The 17,028-nt window shown below is 44.3% G+C and overlaps 1 protein-coding gene across 6 annotated transcripts in view; it reads right to left on the minus strand.

The window, feature by feature from the left end:
• Nucleotides 1–17,028, minus strand: part of LOC147729852 (TATA-binding protein-associated factor 2N-like) — a 601,338-nt gene that overhangs the window by 171,098 nt on the left and 413,212 nt on the right. The gene's annotated exons all lie outside the window — the stretch shown is intronic.

Consider the following 17,028-nt stretch of genomic DNA (forward strand, 5'->3'; position numbering starts at 1 on the left):
CTATGAGGAGCTCAGTCCATAGACCTCGAAAAATTACTATGGCTTGAACCATAATCTGCATGTGACCTACATAAATTCATGTCTTTACTTCTGACATGAAATAAAATAAAGTATATGAACAGTTCCTCATCATCCTATAGGCACAGAAAAAATAGTAAGGTGACTATAACACTACCAAGAAAAGTAGTCCTACTAGAAAATAAAGTGACATTGATAAAGCATTAGATAGAAAAGGGAGACTTATTGAAGTCATGAGATACTAGATTAGCTTGTCCGTCACATGTGGGCATTTCATTGTAGGATATATCAACTAACAACTAAGTCAGTGGATATTTATCATTACAATACAGCCCACGTAGGAAATATATCATTCGTCCTCACCAAATCTAGGTGGAATGGCAATTATCCAATCAAGGCAGTCAAAATGTCAACTATGGTACAATCTAGGAATAAATATTTCAATGCATTTCTTCTAATCCTGTATCTTCAACATTATTCGACATCTGTCTACAAGAAAGAATGTGGTTATGCTAAAAATAGATTGCACTTAATTTTTTTTTTTAAAAACAGTATTTGTAAAGTGCCGTCCTCATAAACTGTTAAGATGGAGAATCAACTCTTATTCAAGGTTCAATCCCTATGGTGCCTAAATCTGCAATTCAAGTATGTGTCTGGATTCCACCAAACTTAGTACAAGGAACCTAACCCGCTCGCCCACACTATTTGGGTATCTCATGGTGTGGTCAATGGCCTACAATTGTAGATCACTACTTCTACTGTGAAATTCACAAACATGTCTGGTAACCGGGTAGTTTATCTAATTTTTTTATTTCTTCTTAAATGTTCCAGGATTTCTTTTTTTTCTTTACAGGATATTTTGCACTCCTAAAGTACTTTGTCTGACATAGGTAAGCGAGTACAGATACAGTATAGTCAGTATTAAATGTTATTAGTTGAGTATGTCATTTTTTCCTCCCACCCGGTAATTGATATTCATGGACACCTTTGCTATTTTTACTTGCCATGAAATTATTACATATGAAAAATATCTTATGAGGGATAGCCATGTCACCCTTTCAGGTTTCATTAAGGTTACTCTTTACTAATTGATCTTCTGATTTCATTCTTCTATAGGTAATAGCAGGCTTGAAAGGGAGATCAGCTGCAATGAGTGGGTCAATCTGAAAGATGTGCCAACGCAATATTAGGATTGTATAGAGTTCATGGGAATGGAAATTGTGTACAGTGATAATCCTATTCATGGGGGATACCATTTGCTGTGTCTTTCATTATTTTTGCTTTACAGAACCATCATTTTGTCTGATTTGTAGTCCTTAGCCTCTCAACTGGCTGGTTCAAAGCTCCAATAGGATACCCTTTATACCAGAATCCCTTAACTAAGCTTGGTTTGCTTCTTCAAAAATGTTTTCTTGATTACAGCTACTCCTTGTATGCAGCGGTTTGCCACATTGGATGCTCCTTTTGAACTCAGGTGGATGATTGATACATGCAAGGAAAACACTGTTCCCCGCTGTAGGTATAGCAGTTTCTACTTAGTCCTGTATTTCTACTAAGAAATCCAAAAACTTGATTCCATTGTATGCTCACGGTAAATGTCCGATTGTATTAATTAGTGTTGATATCACTGATCAATTCTTTGGGAGTTTCATTATTATTCCAGAAGATAAAGAGGTCATCCATCATACTACGTTATCTGTGAAATGTATGTACGGACAGACAACCTGCTTCACCCACCTGCCCATATATTATTTTTTCTATGTCTACAAGATGAGAAGGGACTGTTCATATGTTGCCTTAAGTCCTCTTCACATAGTAACTATGGACTGAACTCCACATAGTTCTATTTTCACACTGAAATTGAGGTAGGGCAGTGTAAACAAATTCATGAACAAGGTACCTGTTTGTACTGAAACACGTTAATGTTTGTGGCCCCTCCAGGATACAGCACTTCTATACCAGTGAATGCATTCCAGATATATATATGCATTGCTTGGCAGGCTGAAAGCGCGAGTAGTCAAGACACCGCTCATTTGAGGAGTGTGATGACAGCAGTAAGGAGCAAGTTTCCACTCACCTGCAAATCGTTTCAACCAGCAAAGAGCTCGCAGAGACCCAGCAACAGGCACTGATGAGAGCCATTTGGAAGGCTTGAAACGCGTCTGCCTTAGCGTTTCAAGGGGACTGCTAGCACCACGCGCATAATATTATAATGAAACCCTTTCCCTTAAACTCCGGAGTGTGCCGTGCTTTTTCCGATGAGGAGGTGGTACTGGTTTTGTGTGTTGTCAGCACTAACGTCACACCCTCTCGGTTTGGTGCACCGTGTTGAGACCAGCATTCCTCTCTGGAAATTTGCATGAACTGCAAAAACACGGAGCCCCCCTAGCAACTTGGATGCCCACCATGGCATGATACGCTGCATTGGGGAGAGAGGAGGCGACGCTGTTCGCCTGTTTAAGGATTTGGGGAGAGAGTCTAATAGGTCGTCCAGCTGGGCACTCAAGCTGGAGTACAGTCCATATCCAGCAACTGGAGACATCACCTGATGTGAAGAGAGGCTGTGTCACTGCACAGGCACCCCTATGGACTGCATCTACCAGCATGCATTGCTTGGCAGGCTGAAAGCGCGAGTGGTCAAGACACCACCCATTGGAGGAGGAGCGTGATGACAGCAGTAAGGAGCAAGTTTCCACTCACCTGCAACTCGTTTCAACCAGCACAGAGACCCAGGAACAGGCACTGCTGAGAGACATTTGGAAGGCTTCAAACGTGTCTGCCTTAGCGTTTCAAGGGGACTGCTAGCACCATGCGCATAATATTTTAATAAAACCCTTGCCCTTGAACTCCGGAGTGTTTTTCCGATGAGGAGGAGGTACTGGATATATAGATATATATATATATATATATATATACACATGTATATATTACCTACTGGCGGTCGCCAGTAGGTATATATAGTTAGGATTTTTTCTCTATGGAACTTTTGAAAATTCTATGTCTAATAACTTTGGCGTTTGTGGACGGAATCGGCTGAAATTTTCAGGAAAATGGCACATTTCGTTTCTGAGCAGCCCCTGAAAATTTGGGGGGGTTCCGTCATGGGGGGCCGAGAAAAAAGGGGGGTCCCAAAACGCGTTTTTCCCATTCATTTTTCCATAGGGCCTTTGGCCTCACTTTTAGCTCGAACGGCTGAATGGATTTACACGAAACTTGGCAAAATTATAGGGACTGTTAGCCCGATGTGCCTTTGCTGGGTCTCAATATATGTGCTCCAGTGGATTTTGAGAAATTAACATTTAAAAAAACAGATATATCTGTGACAGCGTCCCAGATAGCGCACCAGATCGCGTACTTTTCGCGTAACGGAGCTTTGCGTAGCGAAGCTGATTGGCTCTCCGGTGTCTGTCAACATTCTAAACAGTCCGGTGCGGCCGCCATCTTGTCTCTCGGTAGGATCGAGAGACAAGAGGAGGAGAAAAACGAAGGGGGAATTTAATGAAAGGGGGCAAGGTAGATCCTTCTTGACCCCCTAGGAATGATGTTGGGGTTATTAAAGGGTCCCGTGGGGCAAATAATAAAAATTAGATTTTTCGCGGTAGAAGCGCTTCTCGGTTCGCGAACCGGGTCGCAAACTGGTAGCGAAACGTGAATTCGCCATTTTGTGTTTCGATTTAATTAAATTACTAGGTATAAGGGGGTAAGGGAGACGTATCCTGACCCCTTATGTTTTCTGAGGGTGGCTGAGGAGGCTCATATATGTTGATACATGTCTTCCAGCGGCTGTGCGTGAGCGTTTTTTTTTTTTTTGCTGCGTGACGTCTGTTAACGTTCGATTCGATGGAAATACTGTTGACCGCCATTTTGTCACTGCGAGTAAATATTTTGTTAAAAATAATTGTTATAAATTAATCCTTATTGATAAACATTGTCTGCGCCATCTTGCCTTTTTTGCAATGCCACACTTTTGTTGAGCACGGCAGCCATTTTAGATGCCTTGACCAGACCCACTCTCTGCACGCCGCCGATCCTCAGCATGGCTCCCCACCCTCGCAAGCATCTCCCCCACGCACTGGTCACCCCCGCTCTCTCTCTCATGCATGGGCCAGAAACCTCCTCCCATCTGCGCTGTTCGTGAGCGTTTTTTTTTTTGTTGCTGCGTGACGTCTGTTAACGTTCGATTCGATGGAAATCAGGAACTGTTGACCGCCATTTTGTCACTGTGATTAAATATTTTGTTAAAAATAATTGTTATAAATTAATCCTTATTGATAAACATTGTCTGCGCCATCTTGCCTTTTTTGCAATGCCACACTTTTGTTGAGCACGGCAGCCATTTTAGATGCCTTGACCAGACCCACTCTCTGCACGCCGCTGATCCTCAGCATGGCTTCCCACCCTTGCAAGCATCTCCCCCACGCACTGGTCACCCCCGCTCTCTCTCTCATGCATGGGCCAGAAACCTCCTCCCATCTGCGCTGTTCTTCTCTGAGAATCACACCCTGTGCCCGCCCAACACCTCCCTTTCACCCTATTCACTACCGCACCCTCTGACACTCCTCTTCCTCTGTGTCCGATTGTCCAGGCCGGTCCCAGGCTATCACCTAGCCCTGCAGGTGTAGTTTATGGCCCCAGCTGTAGAGAATCACCCCTCTTCAAAGGAGTTACAGTAGATCAAGGCCCCCACCCGATGAGATCCGTCACACCACACACGTTCCTACTATCTGATAACCATCCTGTATTGTGCTTGGGGAGGGGATTCTCACTGTGAGGGTGTGTGGGTCCGAGCCTGAAGCGGAAGATTCCAGGGATGCCTCTTTGTACATCAAAGTTTTTACAATTATGTGTCACATTAAAAATATATAGCACTCCAACAAAGTAGTAGGATTATAACATTTTAATAACTTATAAATATATACAACGCAACAAAAACAGTAAATACATTTAAACATTTTTTTAAAAAAGAAGCAACAATGGTCAGTAGCTGTGTTTTGTGCGAATAGTCCCAAGGCAGCACAACGTGCTGAGTTCTGGACGGCACCCAGGTGATGTTACCTGGGTGGCGCACTGGTTTTTGGTATCCTACAATGCAGCTCCGAAAAACGGTGTGGGGCGTCCCGGGTGGTGCGGGGGGAGGCCTCGTCAGTAGCGGTCTGTTGTGCGAATAGTCCCAAGGCAGCAGAACGCGCTGAGATGTGGATGGCAACCAGGTGATGTCCAGTAAGTTGCCGCACTGGTTTTGGCATCCTACAATGCTGCTCCGAAAAACAGTGTGGGGCGCCCCGGGGGGGGGGGGGAGGCGGCGTGAACAAGCCTCCCCAGGTGGAGGCTCGTCTGCTGTACTGGGGCGCCCCTTTACCGTTTCAGTTGCCATTCCGCCCGCTTTTGCTACACTGTGCCTCATCCTCCATTCAGCTGTTTATCGCCCGCTCTTGCGGCTACAGCGTCTCGCTCACCATGTAGTTGAGTTGCGCCCACTCTTGCGGTGCAGCGATAGGCGGCTGCTACAGGGCCTGGTCCACTAAAATGGCCCTGGGACACCTTGGAACTCGGATGTCCCCTGAGCCTTGAAGATTTTACAAAAGTCTTGAGGGCCCCCGACTCCTGCAGGCTTCCGGTGGAGAGCGGCTGCCATGATTGCTTGTGCAATGACCACGACGGAGCCATGGTGGTGCTCTCATGCTGACGCCAGCTTCAGTCTGAAACATCCAGAAACAAGGTGGGGCTTTCATCGTTTGGGAAAAAAAAAATGTTTTAATCCAATGAAAAGTGTTATTTTTAGGTCATATGATCAAGCCTTCTATCATTAGGAAACCAAAAGTAAAATGAACCAATGAAAAGTTTTATAAACAAGTCACATGACCTGTTATGCTTACGTTACGCGCTGGTATAAAAAGCGTAGAAAATCCGTTGGCACGTGAGGCGGCGTCAGTAGCGGACCGATGTGCGAATAGGCCGAAGGCAGCACAACGCGCCAAGATCCGGATGGCACCGAGGTGGTGTTCAGCAAGTTGCCGCACTGGTGTGGCCATCCTACAATGCTGCGCCGAAAGTCGGCGTGAGGCGCCCCGTTGGCCTGTGAGGTCGCGTCAGTCAGTGGGGGCTGTTTGAGAAAGCAATGTGATGCTGTGCGTCACCCCCAAGATGGAGGCTCCTCAGCTGCAGTGGGGCGCCCCTTGGTGTTTCACTCGCTATCCAGCTGAGTTGCGTCCGCACTTGCGGCTACAGTAGGCCGAAGGCAGCACAACGCGCCGAGATCTGGATGGCACCGAGGTGGTGTCCAGGAAGTTGCCGCACTGGTGTGGCCATCCTACAATGCTGTGCCGAAAGTCGGCGTGGGGTGCCCCGTTGGCTTATGAGGTGGTGTCAGTAGCGGACCGATGTGTGAATAGGTCGGAACCAGCACAAGGCGCCAAGATCCGGATGGCAAGTCCTGGATGTTGGGTGCCATAGTTGAGAGTTCTGAGCAGTGCTTGTAACACTGTCTGAAGCTTATTTGCACCTGCTGCAGCTTCACTATTGCCCTGGTGTGGCCAAAGATCGCCCATGACATAGGCGGCCGGCTCCCAAGGTCCGGCGGAACTTTTTACCTTTTCCTTTCTGCATCTTGTCCCACAATCCGTTTGACCTGAAGACACGACCAGGTCCCTGAATGTGTGCAGGGGGACGCTATTGATTGAATCAAAATGGCGGCTTCACACAAAGCTGACTCAAGCGTTGCTGGTGATGCTATACAGACAAAAACTGGTTTTCAGTTTGTACATTCTTCAGGATTTTTCCATCCAAGGCTGGTTGAGAGTTTGTAGAACAATGGCTTTAGATCTTGCCCTCCCCTCTTTTGACTGTTGGTTCTTGTTGCCTATCTCTTCTGTTGTCATTTAACTGAACCTTTTTTGACTGCCGAAAGGGGTTCTGGTCCGACCGCTGGTTGGTGGAGACATTTTGACTATATCCTGGACCTGCCCGGCCTCGCCCAAAATGGCGCTGGTATAAATGGGACTCGTAACTCCTTGTTGTATACTGGTTGAACAACCTTGATATCACGAGATACGTATGCAGTTTTGAAGCACATGGTGGGCGGGGACGAGAATTGATTGAATATTTCGACATCCTTATTGATATTAAGTTCTGATGTGTTATTGATTACTGTACTATTGTAAGTTCGAATTAACGTCACCCATGGTACTTGCCCGCAAATGTATATCTAGAAAATTTTATTGTAAGTGGCCCTGTCGTATTTTAATTACAAAATGTACGTCCACCGATTCCGCAACTGTTAGACACCTTAGTTCTTGCAACCTAATGGCCCGCTCGTTACGTTCCTCTACAGTGTAAATGTTTCCTCATCATATACGATTCCAGTTTGCTCCGTGGCCGGCCCACGTGGTTATAGGCCCGTATTTGTATACTGACATTTTCACAATAAAGGTTTTTAAAACAAAACATGGTAGTAGTATTTACATTGGTAAAGTTTTTAATTTTAGTCACTGTTTTCGAATCAGTAAAAGGCAAGTGAAATAAAGCAGTCCAATTACATGAGGGATAAAAGGTATAATACGCAGGAACGCAGTTAAGATAAATGGTCAAGGGCTGTTGTGTTTTTTACTCCTGCAACATAAAGTGATCGATAAGAATCTGATATTCAGGCGTATCGGCGACTAAGACAGAAGGCCGAGCATCTTTTGCTCAACGGCTCCGTCATGGGACGAAGAAACGCCCTTTTGCTAGAAAAAGGAATATATTTTACTTGCAGGACAGTTGTAAATTTTCCGGGAAAGTACATTAGCCTGGAACATTATAACATATATGTTTAAGAAAAAATAATGTTCGAAAGCAATAAAAAGCGTAATTTTTAGGTCATATGACCAAGCCTTTCATCATTAGAATAACAAAAGTAAAATGAACCAATGAAAAGTTTTATAAACAAGTCACATGACCTGTTATGCTTACGTTACGCGCCGCGCCCCGGATCGCTTCCGGGAAGCTGCGCTTCGCGCACCGGAGCACTTCCGGGTGCGCTAACGCGGCGTGTCATATAACGCATTACGCGACAACGTAGGTCCAGAATATAGTCAAAATGTCTCCACCAACCAGCGGTCGGAACACAACCCCTTTCAGTAGTCTAAAAAGTTCTGTTAAATGACAACAGAAGGGACAGGCAACAAGAACCATCAGTGAAAGAGGGGAGGGCAAGTTCTTCCCTACCGGGTCACGTTGGGGCGCTACCGGAACTGATCGAATTGGTAGTCTACAGTGTTTCTGGATGTTTCAGACGGAAGCTGGCGTCAGCATGAGAGCACCACCATCTCGTAGCTCAGTCGTGGCCATTCCACGAGCAATCATGGCAGCCGCTCCCCACCAGAAGCCTGCGGGAGTCGGGGGCCCCCAAGACTTTTGTAGAATCTTCAAGGCTCAGGGGACGCTTTCGAGAATGGGGCCCAAGCCCTAGCAGACAAGCGTCCGAGTTCCAAGGTGTCCCAGGTCCATTTTAGTGGATCACGCCCAAATCTGAAGAGCCGGCCGCCATTTTGAGAGTCTTGTGGCAGCCGCCTATCGCTGCATCGCAAGAGCGGGAGCAACTCAACTACATGGTGAGCGAGACGCTGTAGTCGCAAGAGCGGGCGGTAAACAGCTGAATGGCGGAAGAGGCACAGTGTAGCAAAAGCGGGCGGAATGGCAACTGAAACGGTAAAGGGGCGCCCCACTACAGCGTGTCTTCAGGTCAAACGGATTGTGGGACAAGGTCCAGAATGGAAGAGTCATCAAAAGGCAAAAAGTTCCGCCGGACCCCGAGAGCCGGCCGCCTATGTCGGGGGCGATCTTAGGCCACACCAGGGCAACACGACTTGGGGAGGGGGCAGGAGCCAAGCGCCCCCTCCCAGTCCGCGCCACCACACCGTATGTTGAAAATCTGAAGCCATCGTTCTACAAACTCTCAACCAGCCTTGGATGGAAAAATCTTGATGAATGTACAAACTGAAAACCAGTTTTTGTCTGCATAGCATCAGCAGCAACGCTTGCTATCAGAGTTTATGAGTTTCATGCTCGATCGATTGAGCTAGCCGGATCAGGCAACAAAAAGTATAAAATAGTTATGTAAATAGTTATTTAATAAAATGTTTTACCCTGTTACTTTGCTGGTGTGTTGTATATATTTATAATATTTGCATAGATTTTATCGTTATTTTGGGCGGGGTGGGTGGTGGAGCCGAGCTGTCTTGCAGCCCTCATGGTGTGGAGCTCAGTTCATCTCACTATTTTCGTATTTCTCATGAAGGGTTGTTCCTAATGTTTCTATTTTAGCGAGGTCAAAAAGAGATCCCATTAGTGGCCTACTGATTTTGCTCGATTACTTTTGTTTTTTTACACGATTTTTCACTATCTGCAAAGACTAAACAGAGTATTGCGACTTTGTGCTTGTTTGTAAATAGAGAATGAACCAAAGAGAATCAATTCTAAAACAGTAAATGCTTGGATAACAATCAATCAAATGGAGAGACAAGCAGGCACGACGGATTACAACGGGGGCAAAGGCCTGCGTTAACTACCCTTCACTATCTGCAAAGAGAGAGTACTACTAAGAGAAAAGAGGGGGGGGCAGCGTTCAAAGCACATCAGCGTGCATGAACACGAAAAAGTTTTTACCTATCACGTACTTGACATTTGACAGCTTTTGATATTTGCTATTAAAAAACCATTGAAATTCACTGAAAAAACCATAGGTTTTAGCCCATATATAGTTAGGGATTAGCATTTACAAAACCTTAATTTACTCGCACAAAACCATAGAAATTCGCATATATAGTTAGATGCAATAACTATATATCGCGCACCCGCAACCCACTGCTGATGATGTCACATATTACATCATTCATGACATGGTCAGTGACATCACTGATGACATCACTGATGACATCTCAAATGACATCATTCATGACATGGTCAGTGACATCACTGATGATATTTCAAATGACATCACTTGTAAAATCACTGATAACATCTCATTTGTCATTACTGATCACATCACTGATGATATCATTCATGTGATAATACGATCAACCTCTTCAGACTCTAATATAACCTTAGATACAATCAGTGTAAACAGACTCTCACAGACTGTCACTCATCCATGGAGTTACTCACACACCTAGTCAGTCATGTAAAGAATCAATCACACCTCCATTTCCTCAACTATACAGTTATACACACCTTACTTAATCAAACATATACTAACACATATTTACTCTCTTATACAATCCCTGATACAAGTTCACAATGATCCATACAGCCACTCACACATTCACTGGCTCTTATGCACAGTTATTTATATATGTCAACTCTTACATGTACTGTGTTTTACATATGTAGTTACTTTGACATGTAGCACTGAGATATCCATTCACTCACCAATACACTCATGCACACAGTCAACCGCCCATACAGCTGTTTTCACATGCACTTTTGAACCTATACATCTACTGAATCAACTGCTCACACATCTATGCACAGAGTCACACACCTCTCAGCCACCCCCACACACACACTCAGTCTCCCATACAAATATTTGGGCAACCAATCAATAACCCATATAGTTACTCATATAGCTACTGATCAACACATGCAGCAGTTTACAGAACTACAGTAATAATGATGCACAAATTAAGACAGTTTAGTCACTAACCCATGCACTCAGTGAGACACATTTAATCATTCTCTCATACAGTCAGTCATGCACCTACTAAATTCTTCATCCAAACACTTATACATCCACTCATTCTTCAATATGTAAGACATATTTTAACTTTACAGAAACATACAGTCACTTGATGTTGTCATTTGAGATGTCATCAGTGATGTCATCAGTGATGTCACTGACCATGTCATGAATGATGTAATATGTGACATCATCAGCAGTGGGTTGCGGGTGCGCGATATATAGTTATTGCATCTAACTATATATGCGAATTTCTATGGTTTTGTGCGAGTAAATTAAGGTTTTGTAAATGCTAATCCCTAACTATATATGGGCTAAAACCTATGTTTTTTCAGTGAATATCTATATATATACATATATATAATATTTCATTGAAATCCAATCCAAAGTAATTAAGCCATTGTCTGGAAGAACATTACTGGATACAGCCAGTTAAAGCAAGAGTATCAAAAATGATTATATATATATATATATGTGTGTGTGTGTGTGTGTGTGTATATTCTACTTTACCTGCAGTGAAACATATGAATGTAAAAGTCATACAATCAAAGATTGCAATTTTTTGTAATGCGGTCTATGCACTTCTCCACCCAGACTCATTTTCACTGTCTTGTTCAGTCAGCATCGGAGATAACCAGATCCGGTTTAATTTTCAAGGTATAAGGAGAAATCAATATGAAAACAAATAAGGACAAGGTTCAATTACTGGCCTTCCACTCAGCCTTTTATACATCGGAGGTCAACAAAAAAAGTAACTTTAAACTGAGTAACAAACAACTGGTATTCAGCACTGAGAGGCCCCAAGAAGTGAATGTGTGATTCAGTATTACATTCAATCGTTGCCCAACAATTAAAACTGTTGCAAACCTAGATGTCTGCCAGCTGTTATAAGCAACATATTTTTAAGCATAAACGTAATAGCACTTTTAAATACTCAGTAGGACACTGATGAGAAAGAATCCAGATCAACAGTGTTGGAGTTAAAACCCAAAATAACTTGAGCATTTTGCATCCTACCATCTTTGTTGATGATAAATTCTGCTTGTCAGGAACGGTTTTAGTTGTGTCAAAGTACCTTGTCCAATTGTTTAGAAGCACTCCTTGGAAGTCATTATTCACAGGGTTCAGTTTAATTAGCCAGTGTTGTATATAGCTGAGAAACTAGTGATGGATGAAGCAATGGAAGACTCTGCTCTCAGTGGATGTTGCAGGAAAAAGGCTACAGCATAGGCTGGGATATTAGAGCAAGGATTTGATACAACCTTAGGAGGAGTCAGCCTTTTTGGACCTAATGAGATGCATCTATTGTAGTGTAGTTCCTATATTCCCAATAGGCTCTGCACATTGGATTAACATAAACGATAGTTTAGATGTAGGACTGAGGTCGACTAGGTCTCTATTGAATATGTTAGACTTAATTGTGTGTGCCAGCTAGCTCAGAGGTCACTAGAAACTTTCTCGAGTAAACAAGGTGTTTAGCTTTCCTGAATAGACAAGAAGGGATTAGCTTCTGACAACCGCATAAACATGACAACTTTGCTCCGTCCAGAATAAGGAGTATATCTCCAGAGTCGCGGAAACAATAGATAGCTATTTTACTCAGTCAATCGTGCATGCTTAGTTTCACCAGGAGTGCAGAGAAATAGAGAGATGGGCGTTTTCAATAAAAGGGTTATTTATTGAGCAGTCTTCTTTCTCATGCAAGAGAAATGAATTGCCACAATTGCAATACATGTCATAAAATAAAGTGCGTACAGTAAAAGGAGTATTTTGAAATAAAACTGTAAAAGCATTTATATGGTTTCTAAGCCATAAGATACTTAAAATGGATAAAATACATACAATGATAAAAAATTGACTAAATGTACTCAACTGGTGTTTCTAAGACACGCCTAACCGGTGTACCTAACCTAAGCCTAGTACGTGGGAAGGAGTAGATAAGTTACAGTTTTTGCCAAGAATCTGACTCAAGAATTCTCTATGGGTCTAATCAGCTCAGTACCTTAGGTATAGAATGAAGGAGGTCTTGTATCTCTTTCTCAGGATTCGATCTCCCAGCAACCCGCGAGGCTGTCAGGGAAACACTGGAGCTGGATTTTCTCTGCAGGAGAAAAGACAGCTTCTCTCGCAGTGCGTCAGCAGGGAGGGTCGGCTTCCTTCGGCACTCGCATCAGCAGGGCGTCGGGCAAGTAGATAGCCGATCGCCTCCAAACCACCGTGTGTTGCTTAAGGCAGATGTTGGTATATTTATACCTGGAAGGTGCCGAGTTTGACGTAAGGATGGACATAAGACGTCACTAAGAACTGGCAGTTCTTTCAGGACTCTAGGAGTTCTAGGACAAATCAAAACAGAAGCAGGGGGAATTCCCGGGCTGCTGGAGGCTTGGTTTGTTTAAGAACACGTTGTGCTTTCTAGGAGTCTATGGGAGTAGCCTTTCCGTATTTGGACTGCATTGGCTATGACTTAATATGGATATGATTCTTATGCCTTTATAAGGATATGATTTGTTATAACCACATAAGGGCATAAATCGGGAATGTCTTAATTAGGGTCCTAGATACATTCACAACACTCTGACGAGTTAAAGTGAACCACATATATACAAAAATTCCTTAGCTCACTCGCAGTATTATACAGAATGAACAAATCATAAGAGAATCATATCAGGCAGGTGTCTAACTAGAGAAAAAGCTGGAGTAGCATAACACAATCAAAACCAGAAGTGCCTTAGTGACAACTTTCCCTTGTACACAGATCAGCACCCACTTGAAGTTCAGCAGTGAATGCACACATCTCTCAGGCGACCGAATGAATAATAATTCACGTAACCTCTAGATGAAACAGAAGTAAATTGCTATTGAAGGCACTCCCAACATACCTTTAAGGAATGACGGCTGTAAAGATTCTGAAATAGAGCCATAAGTTTGGAGACGTTTTCTGGCTTATCCCCAAGTTCTAAGTGTATTTTGTGCAACTCTGCAAAGTGATTCTGGGGCCCTACACTTGTGTAGGTAGACTAGCCAATGCATTGTCAATACAATCAGTCTAATCAAGGAAGCTTGACAAGAGTGATAGCTTCAAAGAATATCTAACTTTTTGGGAATCTCCATTGAAGAAACTGCAGTCTGTCTTCCACAGGAGTGTTGTGAAATATATTTAACAAACGAATAATAGGTCTGAAACCAAACACACTACAATGTAGGTCTAATGATGTTTTAAGCTATATTCTTTGAATATAAATGAATAACAGTGGCTACTTGCTCATTACGTCGAGAGGAGGTTAAACTCATTTCTGCACTGAAAAAAAACCAAACAGAAAACAGATGCTGCAAATGATCACTAGATTACTAGGGAGTGAAATCCAAAAAGGGCCTGAGTGGGTGGGCAGTCACCATCTACCAGGCTTAAAGCAGTCTTTCTAACGATTTTGGGCTTTATTCACAAAGGGTCTCCACACTCGTGTCAGAGGGGGAGTTGCAAAGTCCAACCTTTCTTGATGCCCACATAGCCAAGAAAGAGCTGATCTTCCACCTGTAATTGTTTTCTGCAGTCAAGATAAAATGAAAGCGCACGTTTTGCATCCAGACGGTGGAGCCTCTCCTCCTCTTTAGAAGGATGCGGGAGGCAGGAAAAAGGTGAGCATAGTGATAGTCTGTCCTATGTGGAAAGAGGTAACCACTTTGGGAAGAAAAGAAGGTCTAGTTCGAAGGACAACCTTGGACAGCAAGGAAAGGAGGCCTAGAGGAAAGGGCCTGAAGCCCACTCACCCTGCGAGCAGAGGTGATGGCAACCAGAAAAGCAGTCTGCAAGGTCAAGAGTCTGATAGGACAATTATTTAGGGGCTCACAGGGAGCGCACATAAGGTAAGTTAAAACAAGGTTCAAGTCCCACTGGGGAATTACAAAAGAAATAGAAGGAAAAAGGTGAGTAATGCCCTTTAGGAAACGATTTACAATATGGGACTTGAAAAGGCATTGCTGGTCAGGAAGGCGAATAAATGCTGAAATGGCCAAAGATAGCCTTTAAGAGTGCCCAGAGCAGAGCCCTGCTGGGCCAAAGTACGAATAAAGAGAAGAACCTCTGAAAGAGGGGCAGAAAGGGGATCCACACCATGCCACAAATTTGTTCCAACTACAGGCGTGTACCATTTTGGTTGAGAGATACATGGGTGCCACGATAACTTTACAGTCTTCGGGAGGATGGTCAAAAAGCTGTCAACTGTCGCCGCTTAATCTCCACGCAAGGAGGTGGAGGCTGGACAGTTTCGGGAGAAGGATCATCCACTGCTGCTGCGACAGAAGATCCTCCTGAGGAGGTAGTCTGATCCGAGGATCGATGGTCTTGTTTTAGAGCTTGGGATACCAGACTCTTTGTGCCCAGTCCGGAGCCACAAGAATGTCTTGGGCCCAGTTGATCTTCTTCAGCAGTCTGGGCAGAAGTGGTATAGGCGGAAAGGCGCATAGAAGACCGCAAACTCCACTCGCGATGAAAAGCGTTGCCTAGCGAGTGCCTCCTTGGAAATTCCAACGCGTAGAACTGCTAACATTGCGCATTCTCTTCAGTAGCGAATAGATCTAACCAAAGCTCTCCCCACTGTTGAAAGAAACCTTGCACCACATTGGAGTGAAGACGCCATTCGTGATCCATCATGCACCGGCGGCTGAGTTTGTCCGCCCAGGCGTACAAGGAACCCGCCAGGTATTGAACACAGAGGATATAGAGACTGTAGCCACTAAGACCAACAAATGGCTACTGGGAGCCCTAGACATTTGTCTCCCCCTGGCTCGTAAAAAATGTACACTTCACAACTCGCCAGCATTATGGTATAATGAGCAATTGAAGGCTATGAAATCCAAGTGCAAACGCTTGGAACGCCTTTGGAGGAAAGATTACTCCCCTATAGCCAGATCTACCTACAAAAACGAACTCAAGCTTTACCACAAAGCCTGTACCACGGCTAGAGCCAATTACATAGCGAAGTCAATTTCTGAAGCTACTAACAAATCGAAAACTCTGTTTAATCTGGTAAAAGAGTTAGCGGGCTCAAATACATCAGCCAAACCCCCGCCATTGAATAGTGTCCTATGTGAAGAACTGGCGAAATTCTTCACAACGAAGATAGAGACCATCTACCAGGACATAGTTAAACAGCACCTGGCTCAAGAAACAGGGGTAACGGATCCCGGCTCAAACAAGGAGGCCATCTCCTCTACGGCTTACCTGTCCCACGAGCCACTAACATCCTGGCCCGAGATCAATGTTCAGGGGCTTCAAGACATCTTAGGGAAAGTTAAATCTGGCTCTCCCATCGATCCCCTTCCGATTTCAGTACTCAGACTTCTGGACACCCCTCAACTTTCCGTGATATGCCAAACTCTGAACTTATCCCTCTCCAAGGCAAAGGTCCCAGCAATATGGAAGCATGCAATGGTCTCACCTCTGCTCAAGAAACCATCGGCAGATCCGAAAATCTTGGCCAATTTCCGGCCTATATCCCTCCTACCTGTTTTCTCCAAAATCTTGGAGAAACATGTCCACGGTCACCTCGCCAGGTTTGCGGAGGTAAACTATATACTGCATCCTTCCCAATCAGGTTTCCGCCCTGGCTTCTCGACTGAGACTACATTGCTCGGTGTGATGGAAAACCTTCGCCTCCTGGTCGATAGAGGGGATTCCGCTGCGCTGATTTTACTTGACCTCAGCGCAGCGTTCGACACCCTCTCCCACAGCATTCTGTTAAAATCACTCTCCACCATGGGCATCAGGGGAAATGCACTTGACTGGATTGCATCTTTCCTGACACTCAGGACATTTCAAATCACCTCCAGTACCGCGGCCTCAAATGTCCACCTATCTCCTATGGTGTACCTCAGGGCTCGGTGCAAAGCCCCCTGCTTTTTAACCTTTATGTAACCCCACTCGCCCAGATCGCTGAAGCAGCAGGTCTAAACATGTTCACCTACGCCGACGATTCTCAAATCGTATTTTCACTCTCTAATGGTGATCATGACTCCTCCTCCCTCCTGCAGACAGGCCTTAGGAACATCGCCACCTGGATGAGCGCAAATATGCTCAAACTAAATGGCAGCAAAACTGAGGATTTAATGGTGGGCCCAAACCAAAACCTCTGGAACCCAAGACACTGGCCATCTGAAATGGGCCCTTTACCCATCCCATCCCAACAAGTTCGAAATCTTGGCATTACCATTGACTATGGCCTAACTATGGAGCCCCAAGTTACCAACCTTACAGCCACCTGTTTTACAATTCTGAGGTGGCTAAGGAAAATCTTTTG

Source organism: Lissotriton vulgaris, chromosome 2_1, assembly GCF_964263255.1.
Source record: "Lissotriton vulgaris chromosome 2_1, aLisVul1.2, whole genome shotgun sequence".
Lineage (NCBI taxonomy): Eukaryota > Metazoa > Chordata > Amphibia > Caudata > Salamandridae > Lissotriton > Lissotriton vulgaris.